Genomic DNA, 12,024 nt, shown 5'->3' on the forward strand with positions numbered 1-12,024 from the left:
ATTCAACATAGTACTGTTGGTTCCAGCCAGGGCACTCAGGCAAGACAAAAGGCATCCATACCTCAAAGGAAGAAGAAATCCCAAAGAATCTACCGTGTGTGTATGTGTGTGTGTATGTGTATGTGTGTGTGTGTATAATATATATATTAGTGTTTATATATACTAATAAATGAGTTCAGCAAGGTTGCAAGGTACAAGATGAATAGACCAGTCAATTGTATGTCTATCCACTTGCAATGAACATTTCAAAATGTAATTAATAAAATAATTCCATTTACACTAGCATCAAGAAGAATGCTTAGGGATTACTTTAACAAGGAACTACAAAACTTATGCTCTAAAAACTACAAAATATTGTTGAAAGGAATTAAAGAAAACCTAAATAAGTGGGGAAACATTCCGTGGTCATGGGTGCAAAGACCTTAATATTGTTTAAATGACAAGACTCCCCAAATTGATCTTCAGATTCAACACAAGCCCCATCAAAATTCCAACCTGCTTCTTTGCAGAAATTGACAAGCTGATCATAAAACTCATATGGAAATTCAGTGACTCCCAACAGCCAAAACAATATTGAAAAAAGAACAATGCCTCTCTCGGGTCCTCGTTTCCAAGATGACCAAGAAAAGAAGGAATAACGGTCGTGCCAAAAAAGGCCGAGGCCACGTGCAGCCTATTCGTTGCACCAACTGCGCCCAAAGACAAGGCCATTAAGAAGTTTGTCATTCGAAACATAGTAGAGGCCGTGGCCGTCAGGGACATCTCCGAAGCGAGTGTGTCTTCGACGCCTATGTGCTTCCCAAGCTGTATGTGAAGCTGCACTACTGTGTGAGCTGTGCCATTCACAGCAAGGTAGTCAGGAATCGATCTCGTGAAGCCCGGAAGGACCGAACACCCCCACCCCGATTTAGGCCTGCGGGTGCTGCCCCACGACCTCCACCAAAGCCCATGTAAGGAGCTAAGTCTTTAAAGAGTGAAGAAAAGTTCTCTGGGGGGAAAATAAATGGAAATTGTACTTAAAAAAAAAAAAGAGAACAATGTTGGAAGATCCACATTTCTGATTTCAAAACATTCTACAAAGCTACAGTAATCAGAACAGTGTGGTACTGACATAAGGGTAAACCTATAAATCAATGGAATAAAATTGAGAGTCCAAAAATAAACCATGAGAGACTTACAGTCAATGCTTTTCAAAAAGGGTGTCAAGACAAGTCAATGGGGAAAGAAAAGTCTTTTCAACAAAAGATGTAGGAACAACTGGTCATACACATGCAAAAGAAGGAAGCTGGACTTACACCGTACACAGAATTAACTCAAAATGGATGACAGACCAAATGTAACAGTTAAAACTACAAAGTTCTTAGAAGAAATGACCTAAGAGTCAGCATTAGAATTCATTTTTTAAATATCACACCAAAAGCACAGCAATGAAAGAAAAATGATAAATTAGACATCATCAAAATAAAAAACTTTTGTGCTGCTAAAGAGCGTCATTAAGAAAAAGATAACCCACCCAGCCCATGTGATTCAGTGGTTAAGCGTCGACCCATGAACCAGGAGGTCAAGATCTGATTCCTGATCAGGGCATATGCCCAGATTGCAGACTCGATTCATGGGTGTGTGTGTGTGTGTGTGTGTGTGTGTGTGTGTGTGTGTGTGTGTGTTTGTGAAGGAGGCAGCCAATCAATGATTCTCTTTCAATATTGATGTTTCTATCCCTCTCTCCCTCTCCCTTCCTCTCTCTGAAATCAATAAATACATTTTTTAAAATTAGAAAAAAAGATAACCCAGAGAATGAGAGAAAATAATTGCAAATCATATATCTGTTAAGAAATTTTAACCAGAATACATAAAGAATTCTCACAACTCGATAATAAAAGACAACCCAATTTAAAAATGAGCAAATTATCTGAATAGACATATACATATAAAAGATATAGATAGGTAGGTAGACAGGTATACAAATGGCCAATAGGTTCATGAAAAGATGTTGAAAATCATTAGTCATTGGGGAAATGCAAGTCAAAACCACAAGACACTACTTTGCACCCACTAGGATAGCTATAAGAGACAGATAATAACAAGTGTTGGCAAGGATGCAGAGAAATCAGAAACCTCCCATATTACTGGTAGGAATGTAAAATGTTGCAGCCACCTTGGATAACAGTCTGGAAGTTCCTCAAAAGGTTAACCAGAATTACATATGACAATCAATTCCACACTTAGGAGGCATATATTAAAGAGAAATGAAAACATTGATTCACACAAAAACTTAAAGGAATGTTCACAAAAGTATTATTCACTAGAGGCCCAGTGCACAAATTTGTGCACTGGTGGGGTCCCTCAGGGTGGCCTGCAGAGATTGGGCCCCAGCTTGTGCCCCCAGCCTCGCAGCCCTGCAGCCCCACCTGGCACCCCACCTTGTGACCTGATGCCACCCCCTCACCTGCTCAACCATCCTGCCTGCAGGATGATCAATCAGGGCCTGGGAGCTGGGCAGTGGCCTTGCCCCCTGCTGCCACTGCTGGTCTCTGTCTGTGGAGCAATCGGTGGGTGATCAGCGGGGTGATCAGGACCCCAGCTCGCACCTGCCTTGGTCTGGTGCCACCCACTCACCTGCTCCACCATCCCGCCACGGTCCCACTTTCGTCAGGGTCCATTGGGGCCGGCAGTGCCTCCACTGCTGCCCGCTGCCAGCACTGCATTGCTGATGCCCACCATGTTCCATGACGCCCCCTGGTGGTCAGCGTACATCATAGTGAGCGGTCGAACTCCCGGTCTCCTGGTTGAACTCCCGGTCAAACAACTGTCCGCGGGGACAATTTGCATATTAGGCTTTTATTATATAGGATAATAGCCAAAAAGTAGAAACAACCCAAATGTCCATCAACTGATGAATGGATAAATTAAATGTGGTCTAACTGTACAATGGAATATCATTCGGTAATAACAAGAAATTAACTACCACCCTGCCGGAGTGGCTCAGTGGTTGAGCATCAACCTATGAACCAGGTGGTCAGTTTGATTCCCGGTCAGGGCACATGCCCGGGTTTCGGGCTCAATCCCCAGTAGTGGGCGTGCAGGAAGCAGCTGATTGATGATGTTTCTCTCTCATCGATGTTTCTATCTCTCTATCCTTCTCCCTTCCTCTCTCTGTAAAAAAAATCAATAAAAGCATATAAAAAAAAAAGAAATTAACTACCAAAATACTATGACATGGATAATCCTTTCATGCTAAATGAAAGAAGTCAGTCACAAAAGATCACACATTGTATGATTTCGTTTATATGAAACTAGTGGTCTGGTGCACAAAATTCGTGCACATTAAAAGGGAATTAATTAGAGGAAATATTTTAATATAGTTATTTGCCCTTTCTCTATAATAGAAGTGTCAGAGATGAAAGAAAATTAGTAAAATGTATATGAAAATCTTCCTCCTGTCAGAGTCTGGGGCACACCGCGGGACCAGAGTCAAGTCCCCACCCACCCGCATGTACCTCGAAATTGCGCAAGACCCAGATCCAGCTGGCCCCAACCCCATTGAGTGAGATCCAGACCTGGCCAGCCCCACCCCCATCAAGTCCTGCCTGGTGGGGGGCACAACCTCAGGTCCCCCCGCCTGGTGCCGGGCAGGGGACGAGGCCTCAGGTCCTCTGGCCCAGGATGGGAGGGCGTGGCCTGAGGTCCCCCATGAAGCCCCACCTGGTGGGGGCACGGTCTCGGGTCCCTCGGCCTGGCCCGGCACCATGCAGCCTCAGGTCCCTGCTGATCACTCAATACGGCTCCTTGTGGAAACCCCGCCTCCACTGTGGGCGCAGTCATCTTGTGTTACGGGAACCCAGCCTCTGCTGTGTGCACTGCCATCTTGTGCATTACGGCATGAGGTCAATTTGCATATTACCTCTTTATTATATAGTATATCCAAATAGGCAAATCTATAGAGACTAAAAACAGATTTTTTTCCTAACAGTGGTTGCCTAAGGCTGGGATTGGGGAGAAATGGGTAAGGGGTTCTTTATAGGATGATAAAAATGTTCTAAAATTGATTGTTGCATGACTCTGAATATAGAAAAAACTTACCAATTGTGTGCTTTACATGGGTGAATCGTAAGGCATGTGAATCATATCTCAATAAAACTATATATTTTTTTAAAAGAACCTATCCTCCCTAACTGGTTTGGCTCAGTGGATAGAGCGTCAGCCTGCGGACTGAAGGGTCCCAGGTTCGATTCTAGTCAAGGGCATGTACCTTGGTTGCAGGCACAGCCCAGTAGGAGATGTGCAAGAGGCAGCTGATCAATGTTTCTCTCTCATTGATGTTTCTAGCTCTCTATCCCTCTCCCTTCTTCTCTGTAAAACAATCAATAAAATATATTTAAAAAAAAAAAAAAGAACCTATTCTTGGACCCATGGCTCCACTTTTAGAAATTTTGTCTAGGAAAACCACTCACATGCACAAGGACATATACATGAAGATTTCCACCACAGTATTGTCTTAACATAAAAGTGTGAGAATAATCCAACTGCCCATCAATGGACCAGGTCAGTTATGTTCAACCCTGGGATGGAACAGTGGGGTCATTAGAAAAAATTACAAATGAGAGTCACATTTACTCATATGGACAAGGTCTAAGACGTACCGTCAAATTTTAAAGAATGTTAACAAAATAAACCGGTAGAGCCCTGGCCAGTGGCTCAATGGTTAGAGCATCAGCCCATGCACTGAAGGTTCTCAGGTTTGATTCCCGGTCAAGGGCACATACCTGGGTTGCAGTTTCGAATGTGTGTGAGGCAACCAATCAATGTATCTCTCTCGCATCACATCGATGTTTACTCTCTCCCTCCCCCACCCTCCCTTCTACTCTCTTTAAAAATCAATGGAAAAAAATATCTTCAGGTGAGGATTAACAAAAATAAATACATAAATAAACCCGTAGATTAAAAAGGACTTAAAGGATTTTTTTAGCCCTGGCAGAGTAGCTCAGTTAGAGCGCTGCCCCAATATGCCGAGATGGTGGGTTCGAGCCCCATCAGGGGACATACAAGAATCAACCAATGAAGGTATCAATTAAGTGGAACAACAAATCGATGTTTCTCTCTCTCTCCCTTGTTCTCGCACTCTAAAATTCAATTTAATTTTTTTAAAAAGATTTCTTAAAAGAAGACAAAATTATAGCATCTAGGGATGCACACCTGGTTGATAAGCAAGAAAGTGATTACCTTTAGTCAGGATAACGGGAGTAACATTCTGGGAAGAGGTAGGGGAATGGGGCACGCTGCGGGCTTCGGGTGGCTGTCAGAGTTCTTCCCTGGGGCAGTGGTTACAAGAGTGTTTGTCTTATAATAACTTACCAACTGAATTCTTATTGTATGTGGTCTTTTTGTATGTCATATTTTATAATAAAAAAGTTAAAAATAAAGTATATTCATTACAATTTTTTAAAAACTAAGTATTATAAGATTCTTTTTTTTTTAATTCTCACCCAAGGATATGTTTTGGAGATATATATATATATATATATATATATATAGAGAGAGAGAGAGAGAGAGAGAGAGAGAGAGAGAGAGAGAGAGAAAGAGAGAGAGAGAGAGAGAGAGAGAGAGAGAGAGAGAGAGAGAATATGAATCATTGATGGGTCACCTCCCCTACACACCCCGACCAGAGATGAAACCCTAAACCTAGGTATGTCCCCTGAGAATTGAACCCGCAAGCTTTTGGTGTATGGGGATGACGCTCCAATCAATTGAGCCACCTGGTCAGGGCAGATTCCATTCTTGTGTGAAAAGTCCAGTTCATCCAAAGGTTAAATAGAATCACATATCTATGTGTATAGACACAGAAACACCTGGAAGTCTGGGATTTGGGGTGCTCTTAATGTATATTTTTCTGAATGTTCACATTATTTTTCAACAATGAACAAGAATTACTTTTATAGCTAGGAAAAAAGATAAAGCTATTTGCTGTGTTTAGAGGGTTTCTTTGGAGGTCTGACATTGTGTGAGCAGAAAGGTGGATGGTGAGCAGCTGCAGATGGCACAGGAGAAGACCAAGGTTCACTGCCTGCTCAGCCCCCCAGGGCCTGGCTACGACCCCCAAAGCCCAGTCCCCACCTCGGCTTCCAGGAGATTCTGCCCCCTGCAGGTTGTTGGTGGCAGCTGCTCAGAGCGGTCCCACCCACCAGACGCTGGAAATGCAGTTCTGGCCTGTGAGCTTGATGGAGATCACTCTGCTCCCATCTGTACAGGTTTCTGTCGTGAGCAAGGAGGAGACTTCTTAGGTAGAGAGTGAGTAGAGGTGGGAGCAAGTTCTCATCCTGGCTGGCTTTGCAACAACCAGCAAAAAAATCCCCATAATAATAGCTGAATGAGCAATTTCTACAATCCGGGCACTCTTGCTAGGTGGGTTATGTGGTTTGATCTCTTGAGTCCTTCCAACGACCTGAGCGATGGGTGGGATCATCATCTGCATATTACAGATGGGCAAACTGAGGTCCTGAAAACAGGGTGCCTGGAGCAGTCACTGTCTCTGAGGCTGGACTTGGCCACACCCTTCCTGTGGCCTCAGTGGCACCCAAAAGGGTGGCTGCCCACATTTTGCAGGTGAGAACTGAGGCCGAGAGAGGAAAGTCACTTGTGCACATCCCGCAGCAACCATGTGTCAGGGCCAGGCAGCCTCCCCCCGACCCCCTGCGGGGAGCCATGGGCAGGTCCCCCACCCTGTGGGCTAGCTCCTAGAGATGTTAATAGAGTTACTGTATTATAACTTCAGGAGCATGCCTGACAGTGGCCAAAGTGCTTTCATATACACCATCTCATTTGCTCCTCTCATCAGACCTGTAAATCTTCAGTCTGGCTGTATTTCCTCCATTTTAAAGTCTGGAGGCCCAGAGAATTGAGTGACAGGTTAAGAGGGCCTGGGCCTCCATTATGCAGCTGCTATCCCTGCCCTGTGCGGGGGCAGCCTGGTGTGAGAGCTCTAAGAGGCTCCCCGTTGCAGAGGAGACAGGCGAGCTGCTCTCAGAGGAGCCACGCCCCCAGCTACCGTTTGTGCCTTCCCCGCAGGAGAAAGAACACTGAATGACAGAGCCAAGGGCAAGGTGCCAGGGACAGCTGCCAGGGCCTCAGGGGAACCATAACCCCCCACTGCCTCCTCTCCCAGCCCACGATCATCCGTGTCCCTCCATCAGTCAGTCGGCAATCGGTCAACCAGATCATCAGAGAGCTCACACCAGGGACAGAAGCCCAATCACTGCCAACAAGTGGGGCTGCTTCTGCACAAGTGCCCACTACTTGCCAGGCACAGACTGTGCCCAGCAATCCAGCATCAAACCTCACAAAAATCCTTTCAATGAGTCATATCAGCCCCGTTTTACTGAAGAGGCAACGGAGGCTCCGAGAGGTCGAGTGACTTTTCCAAAGTCACACAGCCAGGAAGCCTCAGAGGTTCCTGGTGGCCAGTTTCAACCAAGGAGGGGCAGGGGAAAGGACCATCCAAAACCCTTGTGGAGAGGAGGTGGGGGAGGGAGGGCCTGCATTGTGCGTTCTCTCTTGGGACATGACTTGCTCTTCAATCTATCAGTTCTCTGTTCATTTACACATTCATGGACTCCTTCTACATGCCTGTCTCCTTTCTGGGCATTGAGGACTCAGGTAAATCAGGCTCACCTCTGCTTTCACAGAGCTCACTGCAAGGCAGAATGGGAAGGGAAAGGGAGGCAGGCAGAGGCCACCACTTGCCTGGGTCTGCCAGTATTTACTGAGGGTCTGCTGTAGGCCAGCCCAGTGCTGGGCACTGAGGGTGCCACGGAAATGAGGAACACAAGGCTCCTGCCCTCCTGAAGCATATGTTCCATCTGTGTTCAGCCCTGAGCCTCCAGAAACCCTGCTTGCATGACCTTGAGCCCGGAATACAATGGGGAACTTCTCTAGAAGGGTCGGGGGACACCGCAGACCTAGGGGTCCTCCATGAGTCACACTCAGGCCTGGTTCCAAGCTACGGAGCAGGGATCTAGAAGGAGGGGAACCTGACTGGTGCCTTCCTTAGGGACTAAATCAGGGCCCTGGGAGAATAGAGCTATTCAAAGGGGTTTGAAACCTGAACAACGGAAGGCCAACAAGGACCAGCCACTCAGAGTGCAGCCACAGACCCAAGGGGCAGGGGACACATCAGAGAATCTCAGAGCCGGGCGGGGCTCCATGGCTCTTACACCAAGCGCCACCATGCCTCCGTTCCCTTGCTCCTCACGACAGAAGACTGGCTCAGCGGCAGATTATGGCACTCGATTCCAGCCACAGCCTAGGAAATGACACAGCGGAGCAGTGAAAGGACTTGCCTGAGATCACACTGTGGACTCGTGGCACAGGCAAAATGTGAATGCAGGGTGCCACCCAGGAGGACGGAACGGTGGTGATGCTGGACAGCACTCCAACCAGGGCCTCGCATGAGCTGCAGGCACATGCTAACCTTACACCTCCCTAGTGAGGGTGGGTTTTATATTTTGGTTTTTCCAAATGTTCAACCTTTGCACTCAGATGTTAAACTGAGGGGTCCCTCTCAGTGTGAATGGTAAACAGGGCACCCCTGAACTGCCCCATCTTTGCAGCCAAAAAGTTGGACTTATATTGTTAAGTGAAAATGTTTAAACTGCCAAATTCCCTTGGTAAAAAAAGAGAGTCAAAATAAGAGAATGAGCCCAGCCAGGGCAGCTCAGTGGTTGAGCACTGACCTATGAACCAAGCGGTCAATGGTTCAATTCCAAGTCAGGGCACATGCTCAGGTTACTGGCATGCAGGGAGTGTGCAGGAGGCAGCCGATCAATGATTCTCTCCCATCATTGATGTTCCTATCTCTCTCTCCCTGTCCCTCCCCTCTCACTAAAATCAATAAAAACATTTTTTAAAATAAGAGAATGAGAAAAATTGGCTAAATAAATTATTAGTAGATATGTTATAGCCATTAAATAACTTTAAAGAAAATTTTAATGCTGTGAGAAAATGTTCACAATATAATGTAATTTGGGGGATAAAAAGCCAGTTATAGAGTATGATTATAATTAAAATACACACACACACATATAGATGTAGATATAGATATAGATATATAGATATATAGATATATAGATATATAGATATAGATATAGATATAGATATAGATATAGATATAGATATATAGATATAGATGTATGATCCTTATAGAAAAATAGACAAAATAGCAACCACAGTTATCTCTGGGCAGTGGGAAGACAGATGGTTTTAATTCTTTCCTTTCTACATTTCTGTAGTTTCCAAATTTTACCATGAGTATGGATTGCTTTCATAACTGGACTTTAACAAAAAAACAGAGTAGGGGGCTGCCCTTGCTTGAGCTCATCCCCCAACCTCCCTCCACGCTGAGCTGGGAGGTCGCTGGGCCCAGTGGCGGGTGCAGGCCCAGCCAGAGCTGCAGGACCCCCGCTGAGAGCACTTCCCAGCCACCTCTGCCCATGGAGGAACCAGCAAGGGGGCACTGCCCTCTCGGAGCCAGGCTCTTCCCAGGCCCTCTGGAAGAGTCCACTGCAGCCTGTAAGTGTCCTCTGAAGGCTGAGATCAGAACATTCCTTATCAACTGTATGAGAGAAGCCGTCTTCTGAGTTCCCCGAGTGCAGCAGGAGGCCTGGAGGAGAGCTGGGCTCTGTCACCCTCTCCCGTGGGCCTCGGGCAGACTCTCAGCTTCCTGACGTGGGACAGGAGCACCAGGTCCATCTGGTCTCCCTGGCCCTTCCAGCCCCAACGTCCTGGGTTTCTTCTAACCTGAGAGGTGAAGGCCCAGGGGTGCTGCCCCCGGTCTTAGAAAAGCTGTCTGGGTCCATTCAAGATCAGTGTTTGGAAAAGGACAGAACCCAGTGTTTGCCCTCCCGAGTTGCTACACTCAGGGAAGGATCCAGCCCTGCCTCTGGCGGGCGCCTCCTCCTGCCCATCCTGTCCTCACTCTCAGGGTCTCTCCACAGCAGAAAAGACGCTCCGTGATCCTCAGAGGCAGCCACCATGTTAGGCGAGTTCCAAGAACGGTGCCCTCACCTCCTTCCAGGGTTGATCCTGGACGCCGTCTCCTGGTCCTGGCAGCTTCTGCTCTCCTCCTGGACTGGCTTTGTAATCAACTCACCTGCTGGCTCAAGCGAAGCTTACGGTCAACTAAAACCCACAGGCCTTTTTCACAGAAATGGTGGTATCTCTTCCTCCTCCTCCAGATCCTGCGAGAGTTGGGGTCCACAGGGTGAAAACAGGGAATGAGGAGGTGACTTGGGTCCTCCTGTAGCAGGGACCCTTTGCTCAGGAACCAAGGCCATGCATTCCTTCGGTCCCCACTGTGGCCAGTGTCCTGCAGAGGTGGCTGACGGAGGGGAGGGTGCTGTTCACGAGGATATTGGGAATGACCTGAGCACCTATGTGTCCCCATGCTCTGCCTCATGCTGTGTCCTTGGTGCTGGACACAGCCCTCCCTCTGGTCCTCACCGGCCCTCGGCAGGGAGCCGATCCTCATTTAGAGTGGAGCTGAATGACATACTAAGGTCACCCTGTGGTGAGCAGCAGGGCTGGGATGGAATCTGGGGCGCCTCAGCAAAGTCTAAGTTCACCTTGGCTGTACTGGGGCACAAGACACAGCAAAGCCCAAAGCCCCTTTCTTACAGCCCATGTGTTTCGCTTAGAGCCATTGATCACTGTTCCTGCTTCAGCTAAACCCTGGCCGGCAGCAGTAGGAAGAGCCCTCTGGCTGAAGACCCCTTCCCACGGACCCAGGCTGAGAAATTCGGGCCAGTTACCATCCTTCCTTCCCCTGGGGCCTCTGACTGTCAGCCTAGAGCCAGGTGCTGAGCCAAGAGCAGAGTGACTGCTGGGAGGGGTGGAGGTGGGGGCTCCACTCTATGGGGGGAAAAAGACAATAAACATGCAAAGGGTAGGTAAAATTTTCCCTGAAGGGGCTATGGAGAAGCCGATGGGGAGGGGAGGCAACTGAAAGGGGATGGTGAGAAGAGCTGTGGGAAGAGGGATGCAAAGCCCTGGCTGAGGCTGGAAGAGCCCGGTGGTCCAGGAACTGAAGGGAAGCCAGTGCACCTGGAACAGCGCCGTTCAATGGGAACAGAATGCAAGCCACACATGGAATTTACAATTTTCTAGTAGCCATAATAAAGAAGCAAAAAGATACAGGTGAGATTAATTTTAATAATATATTTTATTTAACCAATATATCTAAAACATTATATTTCAACATACAATCAATATAAAAATTGTTGAGGTATTTTACTTCCTCTTGTTCTGGTACTATGGCCTTGACATCCGGTGTGTATTTTACATGGACAAGCACATCTCACTTCGGACTGGCCTTATTTCAAGTGCTCAGCAGCCCCAGACAGCTAGTGGCCACTGGTTGGGACTGCACAGCCTAGGAGGCATGAGATGAGCTCAGAGAGGTGGGCTGGGGTCACCTTGGGTTTTATGCCAAGAAGCCATGGGAGGGCCTTAAGCAGAGGAGTGATGTGCTTTGATTACTGATTCCAGAGAGGAAGGCAGAGGGAGAGAGAGATAGAAACATCAACGATGATAGAGAATCATCGGTTGGTTGCCTCCTCCATACTCCCCAGTGGGGGTTGAGGCCTGCAACACAGGCAAAGGCTCTGACTGTAAGAATTGAACCGGTGACCTCTTCGTTCCTGGGTCGATGCTCAACTGCTGAGCCACACCTCGCTGGGCTCTATGGTTTGTTTTTGTTTGTTTTTTATTTAAATTCTTTATTATTTAAAGAATTACACATGTCTCCTTTTTCCCCCATTGACCTCTTCCCAGCCATTCCCAGCCCCCAGCATATGCTGTGTCCATGGGTTATGCTTATATGCATGCATACAAGTCCTTTGATTGATCTCTTACACTCCCCCTCCCCTGCCTTCCCTCTGAGGTTGGACAGTCTGTTCAATGCTTCTCTGTCTCTGGATCTATTTTTGTTCATCAGTTTATGTTGTTCATTATATTCCGCAAATTAGTGAGATCATG

General features: G+C 47.0%; 1 pseudogene; it reads left to right on the plus strand.

Annotated features, from left to right (window-relative positions):
- The first annotated feature begins 601 nt into the window (after nt 1–601).
- Nucleotides 602–1,024, plus strand: LOC103285569 (40S ribosomal protein S26-like; annotated as a pseudogene).
- Nucleotides 1,025–12,024: the final 11,000 nt, after the last annotated feature.

This window comes from Eptesicus fuscus, chromosome 12, assembly GCF_027574615.1.
Source record: "Eptesicus fuscus isolate TK198812 chromosome 12, DD_ASM_mEF_20220401, whole genome shotgun sequence".
Taxonomy (NCBI): Eukaryota; Metazoa; Chordata; class Mammalia; order Chiroptera; family Vespertilionidae; genus Eptesicus; species Eptesicus fuscus.